The 19,534-nt window shown below is 43.6% G+C and overlaps 1 protein-coding gene across 6 annotated transcripts in view; it reads right to left on the bottom strand.

Annotated features, from left to right (window-relative positions):
* The window catches only part of DPF3 (double PHD fingers 3), a 255,087-nt gene that overhangs the window by 32,506 nt on the left and 203,047 nt on the right, over window positions 1-19,534 (bottom strand). Inside the window, exon 10 of one of the 6 annotated variants that reach the window (XR_013762256.1) lies at window positions 10,849-12,577. The exons of the other annotated variants lie outside the window; for them this stretch is intronic. The gene's annotated coding sequence lies outside the window, so the exon portion shown is untranslated. Of the gene's footprint in view, window positions 1-10,848; window positions 12,578-19,534 lie in introns of those variants that run through there. 6 annotated transcript variants of the gene reach the window in all.

The raw sequence follows: 19,534 nt of genomic DNA, 5'->3' as shown, positions 1-19,534 counted from the left end.
CAATGACTCTCCTGTGTCCATTTCCTCTTTTATCAGATCAGCCCTAGGGCCTCTTCTTTGCACCCAACAGCCAATGTCAGGGCAGCACCCACAGCCATCACTGCCTCATCTGGAATGGGTCCAGACTGCAGAACGATGGAGCCAGAAGTGGGAGAGGCCAATGTCTCTTCAGGTATGCAGCCCACAGGGGCCCTGGATCCATCCACACAGATGTCCCATCTAATTCCAGCTGTGCTGGTTCTCCCCCTGACTCCTCAATCAAGGCAAGAGGTGGATGGAGCCAGCGGGCAACTTGGAGGGAGTCCGAGGTATGGTGGATGAGAAGATGGAGGAGGCATCTGCCTCCAAGACATGAGTAGTTGGGAGGGGGTGTTATAAAATGCCATCGTTCTTCCACAGATCCTGTAACAGTGCCTGAAGCTTCCACCACTGAAGCTGTTTCAGTGGCTTAAAAACCAAACTTCCCCAAATCTCCAGCTAAAATGCAAATGAGTTTCTGGAAAGGAGAGCACCATCATGATTCCTGATTTGCGCAACACAATGAACCTCGGAGACCACTGAGTTCAACCCCCTTCTTTAAGCAGAGGAGGAATCTGAGCTCCCACAGGTGAAGTGACCTGGCCCATGGTCACAGGGAATGGTGACAGCAGACCTGGGACTCTAAACAACACTGCCAGTCTTGTTTAATGTGGCACTGGGCCCCAAGGGAGCATAGCTCTGGATGGGATGAACATGGGTCTGAAATCTTGGCATCCTGCCCCTGGGGCTGCTCTTCTTCCTACCTAGCCACCACAGCTCACCAGAGCCTTTGAGACCTCAGATGACTGACTCCTCCCAAGCCCCACCTTCCAGCAGGATGAGTGTCCATCAAAGCCCCAGGGCCAAACTAGACCTGGGCACCATCTGCTCTACACCTAACTCTCTTTTCTCCAACCTTCTGGGAGGGAGAACTTTCCAGAAGGCACAGACAGCTCTAAAGTATTTTACAGAAAGGAGCCTCTGTAAGAAACACGCCTCTTATTGGGCATTGGGGGTAAGGCAAGAAGAGACAGGGATGGAAAAAGAACACAATTTTTAGAAAAATATCACATTCTTATAAAAATGGTGTCCTGGAACATTCAACATCATCTAATACCAGTTTGGATTCATTATTTACAAAGATGGAGACTAAATTTCTTTTGAAGCAGATCAACCACACGATGCCTGAGGCCTTAAAATGTGTTCATGAGAAGCAAAGAATTTGGAGAAAGTTATAGTATCCTTCATGGGAGAGAGAAGATTCTTTGCTCCCTGGTTTTCAGACTCAGTCACCTAAAGAGGACCTGCAGAGTTTCCCAGCTTTGGGGAACCTGGCCAGGGCAGCAGGCTCTTTGCAGATCAGCAGTTGACCCTTCCTGGAAAACCCGGGCTCATTCTCACACTGGCTTTACTCCCAGGGCTGAGCAGCAATGGGCGACAGCACTCAGAGCCTAGATGGACTCTCCAGGGACCAGCAGGACTCCAACTAGCAAAGTTCCCCAGAGGAAAGGGGTGAGAGAAAACAAGAACGAACAGAAGTTCAGAGCCTGTGTTCTAAGGCGGAAGAGGAAGGTGCAGGAGGGTCCCCTTCCCCAGGCAGTGGCAGAAAGAGATGAAAGAGAGAAAGATGCCATCTTCTACATCAAGTAGACTGTGCACCTATCTGGTCTTCAGCAAGTTGTTAACCTTTCTTAGCATCAGTTCCCCAGCTGTCAAATGAGACCAACCTCTACCTCTTAGCGTAGCTGAAGGAGACAAGGGTAGAGCGCCTGGGATAGCCTGGGCACAGTTGGCTTTCAGCAAGCCTGGTTCCCTTAGAATATGGAGCACCTGGTCCAGAGGCAAAACCCTGGGGAAAACTCTCTCCCAACAAGCCCTGGAACAAGGCAGAAGGGCCTTCTGGGGAAAGCTTTCCAGGGGCAGAGCGAGTCCCCAGGGCCCATCAGTGGCAGTGGGTTGACTCATTTGGACACCACTCTTAATTTCCCTCTTTGCATTTTGGGAGCCCTGGAGTGCTCTTCCCCCAAATGAGGCATGCAGCAGAAATGAGCTGTGATTAGCACAGCAGAGCCACCAGAAGGACCGGGGCTCGGAGAGCAGCAATCTGCAGAGGCTTTCCTGGAATTAATGCACAAGGAGCAGGCGGGGGCAAGATTTCTCTCCTTTGCCAATCAGCAGGCAGGGGCTTCCTTTAAAGCCAATCTTCTCAACCTCGGCGGGTCAAAGCAACTCTGAAGCTGCCTGCTACATACCTAATAAAGCCATAAGAGGCACCTGGGTGTTTTCTGCAAGGCATGCAGTGAAACTTCAAGCCAGCATGTAGGTGATACAGGTGGGTGCACAGTTAGCACTAGGCCCCAGAGTGCAGACTGGACCAGATTTACATAAACATCAGAGTCTGAAGGCAGATGAAGGAAAGAGGGAGTTTGCAAGGCTTTGGTGAGATCTGTACAGAGCCAAGGTGCTTCACAGATGTTGTGGGGAGGGGTCAACCAGAGGCCTCTATCCTACTATTTTCTTTAGAGGGAAGTGACTATTATTGTGTTGCAGGCTTTAGTTGTAAGCTGTCCAATAACCTTTTTGGCCCAATGCTCTGCCACTTCTGGTCTAAGCCAAGACAATCATCATAGAACATTTCTAGGCAAGTAACATGCAATGGCAGGGGCACCAATGCAAACAGAAAAGACAACCTGGGGTCTGGACCAGTCCTCCCACCTCTGTGCAGTTTGGGCAGTTGCTTACCCTTCCGAGTGTCAGTCTATTTGACTGCTCAGTGGGACAATAGTTTCTGACAGGGCAGCTAGGAAGACCACGCTGAGACCACCATGGTGACTATTTAGCATGTCAGAAGTGTCAGCCCCTCTTGCCACTGTGGAGAAGCTGGCCCATATTCTCTGGACTCACAAGCCACCCTCCTCACACATGGCTGCACCTCCTTCAGCCTCAGGGGTCTGTGAGAAACCAACTGGCAAGGTAAAGTGAACAGGTGGTAGGAACAGAAGTGAGGACCCAGAGACCACAAGCTCAGGACTCTGCTCCCCTCCAAGAGGCGAATCAGCCAAGGACACCTGAACAACAAGACCTCCACCTGACTAGAGGCCACAGCTGGCATCTGAGCCTGGCTTTGTCTCTTCTTCACATGGCATCCAGTGACCCACAGTCTAAAGGGTACTTCTCCAAATGAGCCTTTTAACCAACTAGACTAGGGACACCATCATAGATTTTAATCCCATTTAAAATGGCCTCTCAGTCGAATGTTCTCCATGATACACCAATGCTGACTCACAATAAGGGGGAAGGGGAGAAGTAGAGGTTCATCATACTGGATAGCGGGAGGTTGGGGGAACAGAGGGGGACTGGAAATGGGAAGGACAGTAGAATGAATCAGACATAACTCTCCTTTGTTCTTATATGAATACAAGACCAGTGTAACTCCACCTCACGTACCACCACAAGAATGGGAAGTTATACTCCATGTATGTATGATATGCCAAAATACATTTTACTGTCATGTATAACTAAAAAGAACAAAATTAGTAAAATAAAATAAAATAGCCTCTCAGATACATACTCTGGGCCCACCGGCCAACCAGCCTCCTAAATAATCCTATATTTCTCCAAATGCATTAAAACCCTGTAGATAGTGTAACTGCTATTTCCCTGGTTTCAGAGTAATCGTTGGTGGGGACTACCCTTGAAATCATTAGCCACCAGCTTTGACATTCAGGAAGAGGAACATTTCATCACTTGGACAAGTGTCACGCTGAAGACAGGAGACAGTGGGGTTCTGTTACAAGTCCTCTGGAAGGAACACTGATCACTGCTTTTCCCCACAAGGACTAGGATCCTACAACCACAGCAGGATAGGGGCAGTCTGGTAAGGAAGAGTGGACAAACCCAAACTCTTCGTTCGACATGCCCAGTTGAACTGTCCATGCAAAGCCATTCTAAATGCCACACCCACCCTGGTTGTAAGCTCATCCTACTGTTCCAAGTTCTTTTGCTGGGAATCAAGCCTCACCAGACCAATGCCAGTAACATGCCCATGACTCCTCACCACAGCTCACTCCATCCTGACTCGTCTCTGTTCAGACCTACCAAATCTGTCACACCTCAGAGCCTTTGCTCAGGTTTTTCTTACTGATATTTTTAGTGACCTGCCTTCTTTTTTTCCACCCCAATGCCATTTGTCTTTCCACAAAGATGCCTCTGCTACTTTAACCTGCACTGTGGTTCCCCTTGCTGAGTCTGCCCAGCCCTCACATTTTGCACCAAGTTGGCACTTAATGATAAATGGTCTTGTCTTGAATAATTTGCTAACCACCTGTCTCTCCTCTTCAAGAATAGAACAGATATCCCACACACTGGAGAAAATTCTCACTTGGAAAAATCAGACCTTACCAGTTGTCACTACTATCTTTGTCCACTTACTCTCCCTGAGCCTCAGTTTTCATTTCTATAAAATAGGAATAATAATATTAGCCCAAAAGCATTGTGTAGCTTTAACAAGCTAATATCTGTAAAAACCAGAGACTCAGTAACTAGTGCTAGCACATAGGAAGTATCCCCCAAAGTTTGTCCCAGTCCCCCTTTGCTATTCTATTATGTCCTTCAAAACCTAGCACAGTATTGCAACACAGCAGGCATTCAATAAGTTATTGATCAATTGATTAGTAGCATAAAGCAAACCTATAACTGGAGAGTCATTATATAAAGTTAACAGCATGTGGCCAAAACATATTGATCTATTTTCCAACTATGAACATAAGACTGATATTTATGGAGGAAAAACAACCTACATTAACTAAAGAAGTTTTCAGGATTATAAGCTACTGGTTTCTCTGAACCAATAACTTAGCCAAACAGAAGTTTCAGCATAAATGTTCATGCTAACAATTCATCTTTCACCCTCTTAGACCAGTTATCTCCATTCCCAACCTGCCATATTCATGGTCCACAGAGAAGTCACTTCACACACTAAACATAACACAATCCTTGCTACTTCTTTAAACCAAATACATACCAAAAGTTTTATATAGGAATTATTCTCTAAATTATTCAAGTTATTTAGAAAGAATACTGATAACTTCTTTTCCCAAGAAGAATTTTGTATGTATAATAAACTTTGTCTTTTAATAAGACCTTTCTCCCCCACCAGTTGGGGAGAAGCTAGTAGGCAATTCTGAATATTGGTGACATCATTCAAGCAAAATCAAGCTGAGAAAAATATCCAGATCCTACGAGCAATCATGAAATCCATGAGCTAAGGATGATTTGGTTGTGGTGGAGTCCAATGGAATGAGAACCAAAGAACTTGGGTGGGCTTCAGCAGAACCCTCTTCACCTGATGGCCTCTTGGCCTCACTGTCCTTTTCAGTTGCTTCTCACTGTTCATTTTTCACATACTGGGTGTTTCTCTGGAAGAAAATGTCTCTTGAGCCTGCACTCACTTTCCACCTGGTGTCTCATGCTATCAAAACAATGGAAGTCATCAAATGGCTTGGGACATTGCTTCATATGAATAGAACAAGCCTGGAAATGCAATTTTAGTTCATGACCATAAAGTATGTTCTTGAAGCTAATTCTTCCCATGTTTCCCTTTTCTGGTGGTGAGTTAGGCTTTCAGGTTACCCAGCTATAATTCAAAGAAATACAGAACTAGGTAGGACCTCAAGAGGTCATCTAGCTCATGCCTATAATGCCACACAGCAATAGGAGAAATGTTTGGCTATTGGTGAGCTCCAGATTCCTCTTAGGAATCTAAAATTCTTTTTCTTTTTTTCTTTCTTTCTTTCTTTTTTTTTTTTTTTTTTTTTTTTTTTTTCTTTTTTGATGTTGGGCTTTGAACCTAGGATGTATACATGCTATGTACACACTATACCACTGAGCTTTAGCCCCATCCCCAAAAGTCTAAATTTCTTGATGTCAAAAGAAGTGTGTCTATTTGTTCTAAGCCCCTGTCCTCTCTGGAAATCAAAACCAAATGGCCAGTGTCTTTTTCTAATGAGTCATATACCAAATATTAAAGAACCGCTAATTCTCTTCTCCAAGTTAAACAATCCCAAATCCTTAAACCTTTCCTTAAAGAGTATGTTGTTCTTTCTGTTAAACATATTAATAGTCTTTCTGTGTCTTTTGGATTTTCCACAATCTTCAGCTCAGTTGAACATCATGGTGTCAATTATTACAGAAGATTGGAGAATTACTTCCCAATCCTTGCATACTACTCCTAAATTTACACAGCCTGGTATCATCCTTACCAAAAAACAACACAGTACCCGCTTCAGCTAGGTTTCCACTGGGACTTCCAGATCCTTCTCAGCTATAATTATGCCTTGTCAGATGATGACTAATTATAGTCAACTTAACTCGATCCACTGGTCAGTGCTAAACCATTAATGAATGACCACTGTCAACACCTCTTAGCAAAGTATTTCCTTCCCTAGTGTGAGGAAAGACCAGGTAACCAAGGAATATGAGCTGCTCACACCACATTTTTGTAAAACACAAAACATGAGATTCTCTTTCTCTGAAGAATCTTTCTCCTTCTAGTCTATGCCTAAAAACTGAATTCTGGGTGACCTCAGATGTGAGCTCCCCAGGGTGAGCTTGGAGAAATGGAGCAGATATTTAACATGCTGATCCCAACCACTGTCCCTCTTCAGAAAACATGGAGGTAACTAGGAGAACTTCACAATAGACTCCACTAAAAGATACCCTGAGGTCTGAGACGTCACTGATTCTCTTGAAACATTCCAGTGTCTTCTAGCAATGGCTGAAAAGCATGTCTTCAGTAATTTTGGGCCTGGACACTGCTTCCTAGCATCACTAGCTTATAGGCCAATCTTCAGTACCCTCCAATGTTTGATTAGTAAGGTTATTTCTACCCACTAGTTGGTCTTATGTCAGGAATCTTCTCTATTATCCAGGGAGTAAAGTTTTTCCTTACAGATTGCTTTGGGAGGTGATGCAAGAAGTTGTGGAATGTTTTGTGCCTGAATATGACCACAAGAATCTGAGTTGTTGGGAAGAAATATCTCAGCAACATCTCAGCATCCATGGTTAACAGCATCAGGAAGCACAGTTATGGGGGCACCAATGCCCACCAGAAAACTACCAGCTCCTTAACTGCTGCATCTCCAGGCCTCCGCCATGGGCACAATTCACCACCTCACACAGACGCAACTCAGTGTTCCCTTCACCCACAGGAGCCATTGCCTTTTTTCATACTTAAAAACAACTTAAATTGCTAGAGATGAATGACATTTAATATCATGTCCCCAGGGTGTCACTGCCATGTATGGCTGGATTACTCACAGTTGCTTTGGTAAACACTGCACTATTGTGGTTTGGGCTCAGCGCTAGAAGAGCTGGTCAAGAGCTTTCTGAAACCTCATGAGGAGACTTTTTGACTCTGAAACATTTTTGTAGAGTTCTTAAAACAGCGTGATGAAATGCACCTCTAGCCCTTCCCCTGGTGATGTCAGATTCTTCTCTTAGTCCTAAGTCTTAGAAAATGTCCTAAATATGCACCACAACAGCCTCCAAATTAACATTGTAATACTCTCTGAATCAATGATCAGCAAAATTATGTCCTATGCACCAAATCCAGTGCTACCCATTTTTATAAATAAAGTTTTATTGAATCACAGCCACACACAATCATGTATATATTGTACATGGCTATTTTCATACTACAACCCCAGAATTGGGTAGTTGCAGAAAGTGTCTGGCCTACAAAGTCTGAGATGTTTACTATCTGGGTCTTTACAACAAAATCTTGCCAATGCCCTTATAAATCTTAATAAAATGCATTGCTTATCAGAATAACCTTCTCCCCCCACGCATGTGAGAACCACTCTAATCCTCTGAAATAAGATCCATATAAGATGTAAAATAGTCCAAAGACACATTTGAGTAACGAAAATCCTGGAGAAATCTCTCTACATAAACATAGACATATAGATCTCCCTGGATATCTCTCTCTCTCTCTCTCTTTGTGTGTGTGTGTGTGTGTGTGTGTGTGTGTGTGTGTGTGTGTGTGTGTGTATTTTAAACCAAAGAAAGTTCTTAATTTGCTGGTTGGGGGATAGGATAAAATTCAAATTCAGGTCTACTCACATGGAGTGATTTGGGGCTTTTAGAAAGAAGGGCAGAGGAACATGACATACTATGTAACTGGCCAGCAATAAGAAGACAGTAAATGAAAACATTATCTCTAAACTATACAACTTCACCCAGCATTTTAAAGTGAAGATCTTCGTGTGCATGTAGAGCAAAGGGACTAGATTGTGGGGGAGGGGTTCTACTGGAACCCTATCCTGAATCCCTAATGTGTGCTGAATAATGACCTAGTTCCATCCAGAGACTAATTCAGTGCCCCATTTCCACCACCTAACAATCTAAGTCAGGATACCACAAAGATAAAATGAGGATCTGCTGTTATAAATGCCTTGGGCAAGGCATTCCAATCTAAATTTCAACCTTGCCCAGAAAATTTGCCCTAAGTCCATCAAAATGTATCTGATATAAAGTCGCATTTAGTTTAGTCCACATGAAGTTGATCTTTGGTGTTTTTAATTTACTGCTAACATTTTTAAATGGGGACATCTCACCAATGCTTTTGTATGGTTAGCCTCTCTTGAAAAGCCAGATGACGCCGGGTTTATTGGTGCATGTCTGTAATCCTAGTAGCTCAGGAGGCTGAGGCAGGAAGATCACAAGTTCAAAACCAGCCTCAGCAACTTAGTGAGGTTCTCAGCAACTTAACCAGGCCCTGTCTCAAAATATAAATATAAAAAGGGCTCGGGATGTGGCTAAGAGGTTGAGCACTCCTGGGTTCAATCCCTGGTACCAAAAAACAAAAGTGCCAGAAGACCTGGGAACCCTGGGCCCTCAACACTGTAGGCAGCGCCCTGAGCTGAGTAGCAACTGCCCCGTTCAGAGGACAAGAACTCTGCTCAGTACACTCCCTGCCACTCCTATTGTCTCCCTGTGACAGAGACTGAGCACCAAGGTCTCTTTTCCATCTCCCAGCACTGGTTACTTTCCTCACACCTGACCTGCCTCACTTACTGAAGATACCTGTGCTGTAGACATCTGAATTTCAACCCCAGAGCTACCCTTTTCTGAGACTAATATGTATTCAGAGAGGGAAGGAAAGTGATTTCTTTTTTTCTCTCCCATGCCGGGGCTCACATGTACACTTTCCCCCTCCCTCTTGGCTATTGCCATTTACAGATATAAAGCATATGTATTCTTAACCAACAGTTCACCATCGGACATTTGAAAAAGGTAACCCTGCCCTCATGGCCCACCACTGAGGACATTTGATTATCCTGGGTCTCTCCCCTACTCTCGGCTACTTACGTTGATACTACAACTCCACAGCATACCTCAATCTCAGAAGCAGCCCCAAGATAATACCTACAAAGAATACTTTTGTCATGAGAAAAGACATATGTAGGCAGTGAATGTTTACTTCTAGAATGCAGATTGGAGGGAAGATTTCAAATGAAATCACTTCTCTCCAAAAAAGATAGGTGACCTCTGGCTGAGTCTACAGTTACACATTTTGAGATACTGTAGGAAATAAGAGCTGTATAATAATTGTGTGAAACTTCCTTTTTACTCCAAGTGTTCATCAGAGGAATGGATAAACAAAATATGGTTTGAGCATACAATGAAAGATCATTCAGCCTCAAACAGGAAGAAAATTTTGATACATCTACCACACAGATACCCCTCGAAGATATGATGTGAGATGAAGTGAGGGGGTGACAAAATGACAAATGCTGTTGATTCCACTCATTGAGGGACCTTGAATAGTCAGATTCACAGGAAGTAGAAGGGCAGCTTCCAGGCACTGAGGGAGCAGAAAACAGAGAGTTCATGTTTAATGAGTTCAGAGTTTCAGGTGGAGAAGATGAAAACATTCCAGAGATGATGGGGTGATGGTTACACAACAAAGTAAATGTATTTCTGCCACAGAACTGTACATTAAAGAGTGATAAAGTGGTCAATTTTATCTTGTTTATATTTTATGACAATAAAAAGGGGGGAAACCCAAAGGAAGGTACCATACTGGACCAAAAAAAGCAACTTTCTTTTTACTGCTTGGGAAATTTGTCAAGTCCATAATGACAGTCTGACGTGACATTCGTTCTAGTGGAAGACAGAGTCCACTGGCAGCAGCATTGCAGTGTCACATTCCATCTCTGCCTGGCCCCAGAGGGGGCTGGCCATATTCAGAGGGAAAGACCAGGCCGACAGGCTGATCTGTTTTATCTGACCTGGAGGATCTATCAGACGAGAGTCCATCTTCACACAAGGAAAAGCCTACCAGAGGAGGTCTAGCTTACAGCTGTACCAATAGCACCTTGTAGGCAATGGAAACCTTAACTTCCCATCTCTTTCTAAGCATATGCTAAATCTTGTATTTTTGTGCAAAACTTCTATTCTTGGCCCAGGTATAACAAGAACAGAAAATAGGTATTTTAAGTTTATACACATAACCAGTATTTCAGTACACCTGGAGTGACCATAAAGACGGTGATGATGGCAGTTTGATGGTGGATGGGTGACAGCAACTCTGAGCTCCAGGACTGGTGGCCGGCACCAACCTTGGGCATTGTTCACTTTCCATGCTACCACCTGGCAGCCAAGTCAGTGGCAAGCACAGTCCCAGACTGTGCTTCTAAATAAAACAACAGGACTCAACAAACCTTGGTCATGCAAGTGAGCAGAATCCTTCCAGGAGTCCCTTCCACGTGACGGTGTGAAAGTGGAACTCCTGTAGGATGAGATTGGTCAAGCAAATGTTACAGGAGGTATAGGAGCGTTGGAAACAGACTTTTATTTAACAGAAACTTACACAAACTTTATACAAACCCTACATTATGCAAAGCTTTATCACAATTCTACACGTTGTAACGTTGGGAGTGGGTTGGAGGGCAGATTAGTAGCATTTTGACAAGGGACATTTTCTATCAGAAAATGTCACAGAAAAAGGGCTACAAAATGATACAAAAGATGCTCTTGGTGATAGCCACCGCACCCCAGGGACTGGCCTTGATGGGGAACCTGAAGGAAGTTCAGGAACTGGCAGGAAGTCTGTGCCCTCCCACCTTCCTCTTTCACAGATAAAAGAGATTCTCGAGTTGGGGAACACAACAGCCACACTGTGACTCCAGGGCTCTCCCAATGAGAACACCCAGCATTAGACTGTACAGATAGTGTCATGACTCCGTTTACAAGTCGGGGGGACCTAAGAGTGTTAACTGTAAAAGACCCAGTGGCCTGCCAGTCAACCACACTCCTTGGCTAGGCCGCAGACACTACACTGAATTCCACTTCATGGGCCATATCGCTCACTTCCACACACGGCCGTAAAGGATGCATTAGAGCACTCGCCTTCCCTCTCAGCCACCACAAGCAACTGACTTTGAGGTCTCCATCATCCGGTGGACCTTCCTAGCCCTTGAGGACAGCTCTAGAACCTCAGGTCCCTGAAGCCAGCCCAGTAGAAGGTTCCCTTGGCCAACCCCCTTGAGGAGTTGTGACTGCGCTGATATCATCTCAGCTGATGCTCCATTTTTGCTATTTTCTTTTTTCACTGCATTATTTTAAACCAAGTTGTCTCTATTGAACCTGCTGAGAAATATCCAATCACTAAATGGAATTCCTTTCTGAACCAGGCCTCGTCGGCCATGATCAGCAGGAGATGGGCTGTTGCTTCTCCCCAACCAGATAAATGGGGCTTGCCTGGGGTGAGGGGCAGTGGGGCAGGGAAACTGCTGAATGGTGGCTGATACATTTCAGCCAAGTCTTAACACGAATCACTTAACGTCACCGGCACTTTCAACAGATGTTTCAAGAAAAAAGGGGGTCACCGATCACTCCTCACTTACCACATCCAACTCGCAGAGACAAAAGTACCTAAAGAACATACATGAATGGCTTTTTTAAAAGCCCGAGAGAGCAGAGTTGATCTTTATTTTCTTATTAAAAACGTGGGGTATTTTCCTTAGAGTTAATATGCAGTCTTTATTTTACAGTAAGTACTCTTTTGATTTCATGTCTTCACAAAATTGCTTTTAACTTTTGATGTAGGAGGTACTTTAAACAAAAATACTGTGCACTGTCAGCACTTTTTTCTTTTAAATATTGAAATAAATAAAATAGTTAGCTCTTTTTTTTTTTTTTTTTTTTTTCAGTTTGTTTGTGTTCAGTTATTTCTATTGTAGAGCAAATTCCAGTCTGACCTGGGTGCTTTCTCACAGACACTCAAAGAAAAAGTAATGATGAGCTTTAAAAAGGAAAAAAAAAAAAAAATCTTCTTATTGCACAAACTTAGGCCATTGCTGAGACTTCGCTGAGCTGAGTTGTGCTGACGGATCTTCCACAATCCAGGCTCTGGTGTCAGCTGAAACACGCGCACAGGAGGGGGCCGGGCAAGGGAAGAGGAAGAGGAGGAGAAGGAGGAGGTGGTGGCTTCTTTTCACCTTCTTCAGAAATGGCTTGCTTGAAGGATGCTGGAGTTCCCAGGCCAGAGTGTTGACTGCAGAGGGAAAGGCAATGAAAGATAAAACAAAAAACAACAGCACAGAACAACTACCTAAGAAAGAAAGATGGAAATTAAGGGGGCAGCGAAGATGACATGAATTAAAAAGAAAACTAAAGAAAGAAAACCACCAACAGTGATTGACCACACTCATGAAGCTATGGCTATGGGCGATGAAAACCAGGCTGGGCTCTCTGGTGCCTTGAATGTCAGTGGCACAAAATCAGCTGGGAACAGGGCAGGTCAGGTGCTGCATGGACCAAGAGACAGAAAACACAGCTGGATTTTCAATTCCTATGGAGGCGTAGCAGGGCAAAACTGGGTGTTCACAAAGCAAAAAAGAAACCAATCAAAAAAGGTTCTCTTGTACTTGGAAACAAACTGAATCTTTTCAAAGTTAAAACAGCCCCCAAAGGACTATTGTGATGTCATCTGTCAGTCACCTACGTGGAAATGAGTGGTTCCGGCTGCAATCACAAAAAGCTCCAACTGATGTCCCATTTGACCCAAGGCCAGAAGGATACTGCTTCACACACACAAACACACACTCATCTCCAATCCTGACCCAAGTAATTTGAGGGTGTCCCAGTTACTAGCAGAAAGGACCAAACCAAGAGGTCAGTTCCTGTCCTCCACTGGCCTGGTGACCCCAAGCCTTGGAAGTCAGTGGTTCTTCAAGCCAGGTGGGTCCTTTAGGCTGGATGGGTGCCAACCAGGCATAGACTGCTTCTAGCTGAAAGGGTACCTGCTCAGTTGTTGTGGTCTTTGGTACGGAGGAGCTGGTACAAGGAGTAGGCATTAAAGAAGGGTGCTCACATCCTTTAAATGCCTTCTCCTTGTACCAGCTGGGTTCCCCACAGAGCCCCATCACACTGAGCTCAGTGGGGAGGGGCCGAAATGGAAAATGGCCAAAGCAGCAGGAAATAAAGTTCAAAACCAATGAGCAGTTCAGCATCTTCCAAGTTGAACTTTCCAAAAGATGCCCCCCGAATCTTTCTTTTCAGTGCCCAAGGTACTGTGCACAGGCCTAGATTAGATGCCCTTCCAAGGACAAGACGCCATCCATCGACTTATGCTTTCAAAGGAAGGCTGAGAAGGACCCCACTTCCCCCAACCAAGTCCTCCCTCCACGTCTGCTCCTATTCCCCTCCCTCTACCCAAGCCCATCCCACTGTCGCCTCTCTGACCTGATGTTCTGATGCCCGAATCCGGCTTCCCTCCTCTTCCCCGCTCCCCTTCATCTCCTCCTGACCACTGCACCTCCCTTCTGTCTCTTCACTTAAGAGATCAACCGGTGTGGCCTTTCTTGTGCCTCCCACAGAGTGCCTGCCAATGTCCTCTTAAGGTTTCGCCCCCTGCCACAAGTCTTTCTGTCCCTTCCCCAATCCTCCAACCCTTTTGCTTGGATGTCACCTGCCACTTTGTTGGAGTCTCTCTCACAACCATACCATCAGGTCCTTTCAGTTTTCACGAATTTCCACACCTGACCTCCCCCAACATGCACACTCACACACACACACACACACACACACACACACACACACACACACACGCTTTTCTTCCTTTGCCCCAGTAAGCCATCTAAAAAATACCTGGTCAGTTGCCAACTTTGCACCCTTAACATCCAACTTCTTTCGTTGCCTCTGGCTTGGCCACCTGCAGGCCACAGTCTATGTCCTGCTGTGTCCTCGATCCCCTCCGAGGAGGCTCGGTTTTTCATCCCTCCACCCGCTTTCCCCCACCCCTGCCTTCACATCCTCCTTCCCTCCCAAGGCGTCACTGCCCTTGACTCTCATCCAGCCCCTCTGACTTGAACAAGGGCCCCTGCATTCAGAGATGACTCCTCTGGCTTCTCCGTCAACGGTATTTATCTACTATTCCCCAGGTACAAAATGAGATTTAATGATATTTCCACTGATTGCTTGGTTCTCAGTCTATTTCAGCAAATAACTCTGGCACCACGGTGTTGGGTGCTCTCTGAGGAAAATAAGTGATGTCACCTTTGCCTTCAAGGAGCACGTCATGTGTTAGAGGAGAAAGACTAATAGCAGGAACAAAATGATACAGGATGATCCTTAAGCATGTCTGCATATTGTGATTTTTGCCATTTTTCATGGATCAGATTGTGATTTCCAGTTCTGCTTTTTGTTCAGCTCTATCTCCATTTTGTCAGACAATGGACATTCCTACCTACTAAACAGCGACTGTCAGGAGCTCTTTGTTGATCTGGATGACTCCCTCCAAAAAAATTTCTCTCACTACTGTGATCCACAACAAAAATAATCACTTACACTCCACAACAACACCTACACATTAACTATCTGTGAATACCTAGACTGCCCAAGTAAATTGCAAATAAATCCATCGACCAATAAATCCACTGGACCATACTTAATTGCATCGTATCCTTTACAGGGCTGAGTTGTCACATGCATACTCTTATTACTCAGTCTGCAGTCACCAAATGAACGAAGGTATATCTGAATGAAAATATTAGCATTCCAGGTCTGTAAGCACACTAGTCTGAAACTTCAGCTCAAAAGCCAAATGGGGTAAATCAGTCATGCACCTCCTGATACAATGCACTGGGAAGGATACGACACCATTTCTGGGATATTCCTACCAAAAGTCACAATTTCATTTTAATCATTAGCAAACAGCACCCAACCTAAAGTGAACAGCTTTCTATGAAGTTATTAGCCAATACTCTTCAAAAATATCAAGATTATAAGAAACAAAGACTGGGGAACTATTCTAGGTTAAAGGACTTTAAGAGAATAAGACAAATACATGCAACATGTGATCCTGGGTCAGAAAAAGGACATTAGTGCGACAACTGGCAGAAGTTGAATAAGGTCTGTAGACTGTAGTGTTGTGTGGATGTTGATTTCCTGATTGTGATCATAGCACTGTGGTTATTTGGAGGATCTGGGGGAAGAACATATGGGAATTCTTTGTTACTATTTTTGTAAGTATTCTGTATGTGTGCATTTATTTCAAATCTTAAAATGTTTTAAAGTCTTAACTATTGGCTGAGGACCAATGTTTAGATAATTTGAAAACCTATTGCCAATGTTTTTAACTAATAATTCAGTTTTGACTGGGACCTTCCATCTCTCGGTTGTTTTGTAAATCAATCAAGCAGAATGGCTTTTCCTATACTGTTATTTTGAGTAGATGGTCAGAAATCACTTTTATTAAGCACATTTGTGTCATATAATTCACTGTTTTCATGTAGAAGCACTTGGGTGTGTGACCAAAACAGTGCCCCAAGTGTTCACTCGCTGCTACCTTACCACCAAGACACTGCCCTTAAGGAAGCTCAGCCTTGGTACTGTCAGAAAGTTCCTGAGGTCTCAGATCCAGCTTTTTCTCAGCAGGATTCTACTCTGCAATGGGTTGGTTTTATTGTTCTGTTTTTGTTTTTGTTTGAGAGAACCAAATACCTCCTCTCAACCCAAAGAGGTCTTAAATAAAAGACCTCAAAGCCCTTCACTGATTTTAGTCTCGAAATCTTTGAAATGCAATCTTTGGGGAAATCAGTATAGACAGAAGAAAGAGAATTAGAAGACCAAGATGCCGACTACTAACCCTGGAACTTTGGACCAAACGTCTAATCTGACTGAACCTCAGTTTCCTCACCAGTAAGGTGGGAATAAATGACATCCATCCCACCTCAGGGTTGTCTTAAGAATCATTATGAGATAATGTAGATTACATACTATGGTTGGGAAAGAGCTAGAACTAGAGAAACTGAGACAGAGCCCCATGGCAACAAAGTCAAGACCAGAGCATCTCATTTCTACCCTAGGTTTCTACTCACCAGCTCAAAAATGCCTCACTCCAAAAACACACACCTAAGTAACTCCACCTCCAACACTAAACAAAATCCCCTGCGGAAAAATTCCTAACGCATGAGTCTGCTCAAACTTTAAGTACATGTTCAAGATCATATTCATCAGTTGCAACAGGAGGCATATTGGGATAAAATTAATTAATTTTATTCCACCATGAAGTGAGAACCTCCAAACAGCCTTTAGTTCTCTCCCCAAGTAATGATCTTGTGTTCCCTCAAGTGTTATAAAGACCATATCAGGCTGTAGTCCATTAGATGCATGGAGAGCAGGAAGACTTAAAGGGATACTATTGATGTGAACATCATATTTTTTATTAAATCCTGCTCCCTAAAATACCAGCAGCAAATTGGATTATTGGCTTTAAAGTACCTTTAAAAAATTAAATGCATATTTCTCATTCCAGTGTTGTAGTGATTATAGTATCTCATCTCTACATAGTCTCAGTAACAGATACAAAGAATTAGATTATTCTGGATTGGCAAAAAACACCAGATAGTCACCTATCACAACAACAATAGTCACCTCTACATCCTTGGAGGATTTGAATGCTGTAACAAATTTAGAAAGTTCTGTACCTTTAGTTCCCCTATGTTTAGGCAAGGACTCAGAAAATTACGTGACCTTTCTGAAACATTGTGGAACTTTACTGAGCTAAGACAAAGGAAACAGGTCAGATCATTTTCATCATTATGATCCTATCTCCTTTTCATTTTAAAATCTGAGTCATGATCCTTATTTAACAAAAGCAACCATAAAAAGTTATGTGTGCCCATGGGTCACACAGCTCCTATAATTCCTGGGGTCACAATAAAAGATCTCCTAGTCTCCAATAGGCATTGGGAGAGAATGTCTAGAAATGATGGTTTGGAAAATGAGTTATCTTTAATATTCTGCACAGAATCTTGGTTAAAATTTTCTTTTATAGGACTTAGTTGTTTACTCTCTGGTTGTTGAAATTGCTTTTAAGAAGATTGACTTTTAAAGCTATGTTCATTACAAATACTCTTTTCCTCAGCTGAAACTGAGCAAAGTATACATGTATTTATATAAATGTACATATATATATATATATATTTTTTTTTTTTTTTCCCTAACTGAAAACCATCCAAGGGTCAGCTAGACAATGGTATAATATATAGATTTGAGGTTGCTAGGAATCAGAACCTGGCCCCTTACTATCTGTGGGGACTTAGGTATACTATTAACCTTATTACTAAGCCTCAGCTTCTTCATCTGTAAAATGGGGATAACATTTATCTCAAAGGGAGCTTAAGGGGATTAAATGAACCATTCCAAGGAAAGTACCCAGAACAGTGCTTAACACATAAACATTGAGGGTTGTTACCTAGAAAAAGGTAGGGAAAGGCAGCATCAACCTTCGAGGCGCCTGGAAATCCAGGACAGCCAGTGCCCTCCTCCTCTGCCTTCTCTCTCAGAGTTTCCTTGCTTTGCCTTAAGACATTTGCCTCCAAAGCAACATTCATTCCACTCTCTCAAACAATTCAGTCTCTCCAGGCTGATCTTCCTCAATTAAAAGTGAAACATTTGAACTTGGTCATCTTTAAAGTTTCTTCCAGATCTTTTTTCTTTTCTTTTCTTTTCCTTTCTTTCTTAAGACTATAAATTCTGAGTCTGTCGAGAGATGTTATAAGCAAGGTGAGACGAGATGTTCAGGCAATGCTAAGTGACACTGCTGTGCTCACATTGGCTGAGAAAGGTGAGGATGACTGCTATCCCTACTAAGTGAAATTGAAAATCAAGTTGTACTAGTAAAAATAAATTAGATAAATTAGATAAGCAAGATCTATCCTCAGATAGATGTTTCCCTAGGAATCTGTCTTGGTAGACAGTTCTAAACTGTTGGTTCCCCATTAGAACAACAAGTTAGACCTTTTTATAATTCGTTTTAATTATGTGGATCTTTTTAAAATCTTGAGTTCAAAGCCAAGTTTTCATTGATAATTCCAGGACCACGAACAACCAGACAGTTCTCAAATGAGAACATGGATTGAACGTACTTTTATTAACATGAAAGCTCACATTTCATCAGTAAGGCACGTCATAAGGCTATGAATCCAACATCTGAGTCAAAGGAATAAAGTAGAGAAGTGGAAATTGACAGCAAGTCTAGCTTGTATCCTCTTAGCTGAAACCTACCAGAATCAACTGTGTTGGCACATTCACAGATGTGAGCATGCAGGAATATCACAACCCTGGAGGTTTATGCCATGCTCCCTAGGGACAGAACCACATACAGATTAGACAGAACATCCCAAAAGTGGGTGGGGTTGTTACTTTTGTTCTCTCAAAACAGAACAAATGCCCAGGCAAGCATATACCCATTTGAAACCAGAGAAAAACAGAAGCCCTCTCCCTGTCAGGCTACCAGGGAAGCACCAAAGTGTCCGTTTGTGGGTTTGTCTGCTTGACCAGGTACTTGTTGGGTTGATTTGTTATTTTAATGAGTGATCTCATTCAGGAGATCTGCAAAGGCTGGATCTGCAAAGTGGATCTCCTCAGACATTTACAAGCAACCAGATAGCAGGACAGCCACTTGGATCTCCCAACCCAAATCAAATGGCACTGCTCATGTCTCTCAGAGAAAATCTGTCATGAGGGTTCAAAATCTTCAAAACAGCCCTGTTGTGTGGTGTGCCTAATCAAGGATCTTCTTTAATCTGGGATCATCCCCTGGGCAGTGAAACTGGTACCCGGAGTTAGGACTGCCACCCAGACATGCAGGGCCCTGAAGCTGCACCTCTTCACTCCTACTCAAGTTCAGCCACCAACTCCAAACTCAGTACCCTGGACTCCACTTCCACCGCAGCCAAGGGAGGCAGAGTCTGCCAAGCACTCCCCCAGCCACTTCTCTTGCAGTTGAAGCCAGAAGCTCCCCATTCTCCACACATAGCCCCTCCACAGTCCAAGCCAGCTCAGCCCCACGTCTGCACCCAGGCCCGCACAGTCCACATGCACACACACAGACCACTGCTGGCCAGATGGAAGACACTCCAGGAACCACTCCCACACTAAGGAAAGGGGACCCAGAAAAGCAAAAGAGCAAGCCAAAGGGACAAAAGGAAAAAAGAAAGACAAA

The sequence above is a fragment of the Sciurus vulgaris genome (assembly GCF_902686455.1).
Source record: "Sciurus vulgaris genome assembly, chromosome: 2".
Classification (NCBI taxonomy): Eukaryota; Metazoa; Chordata; class Mammalia; order Rodentia; family Sciuridae; genus Sciurus; species Sciurus vulgaris.
The sequence above is the reverse complement of the archived record's forward strand: the minus strand, read 5'-3'. Positions and strand labels throughout refer to the sequence as shown.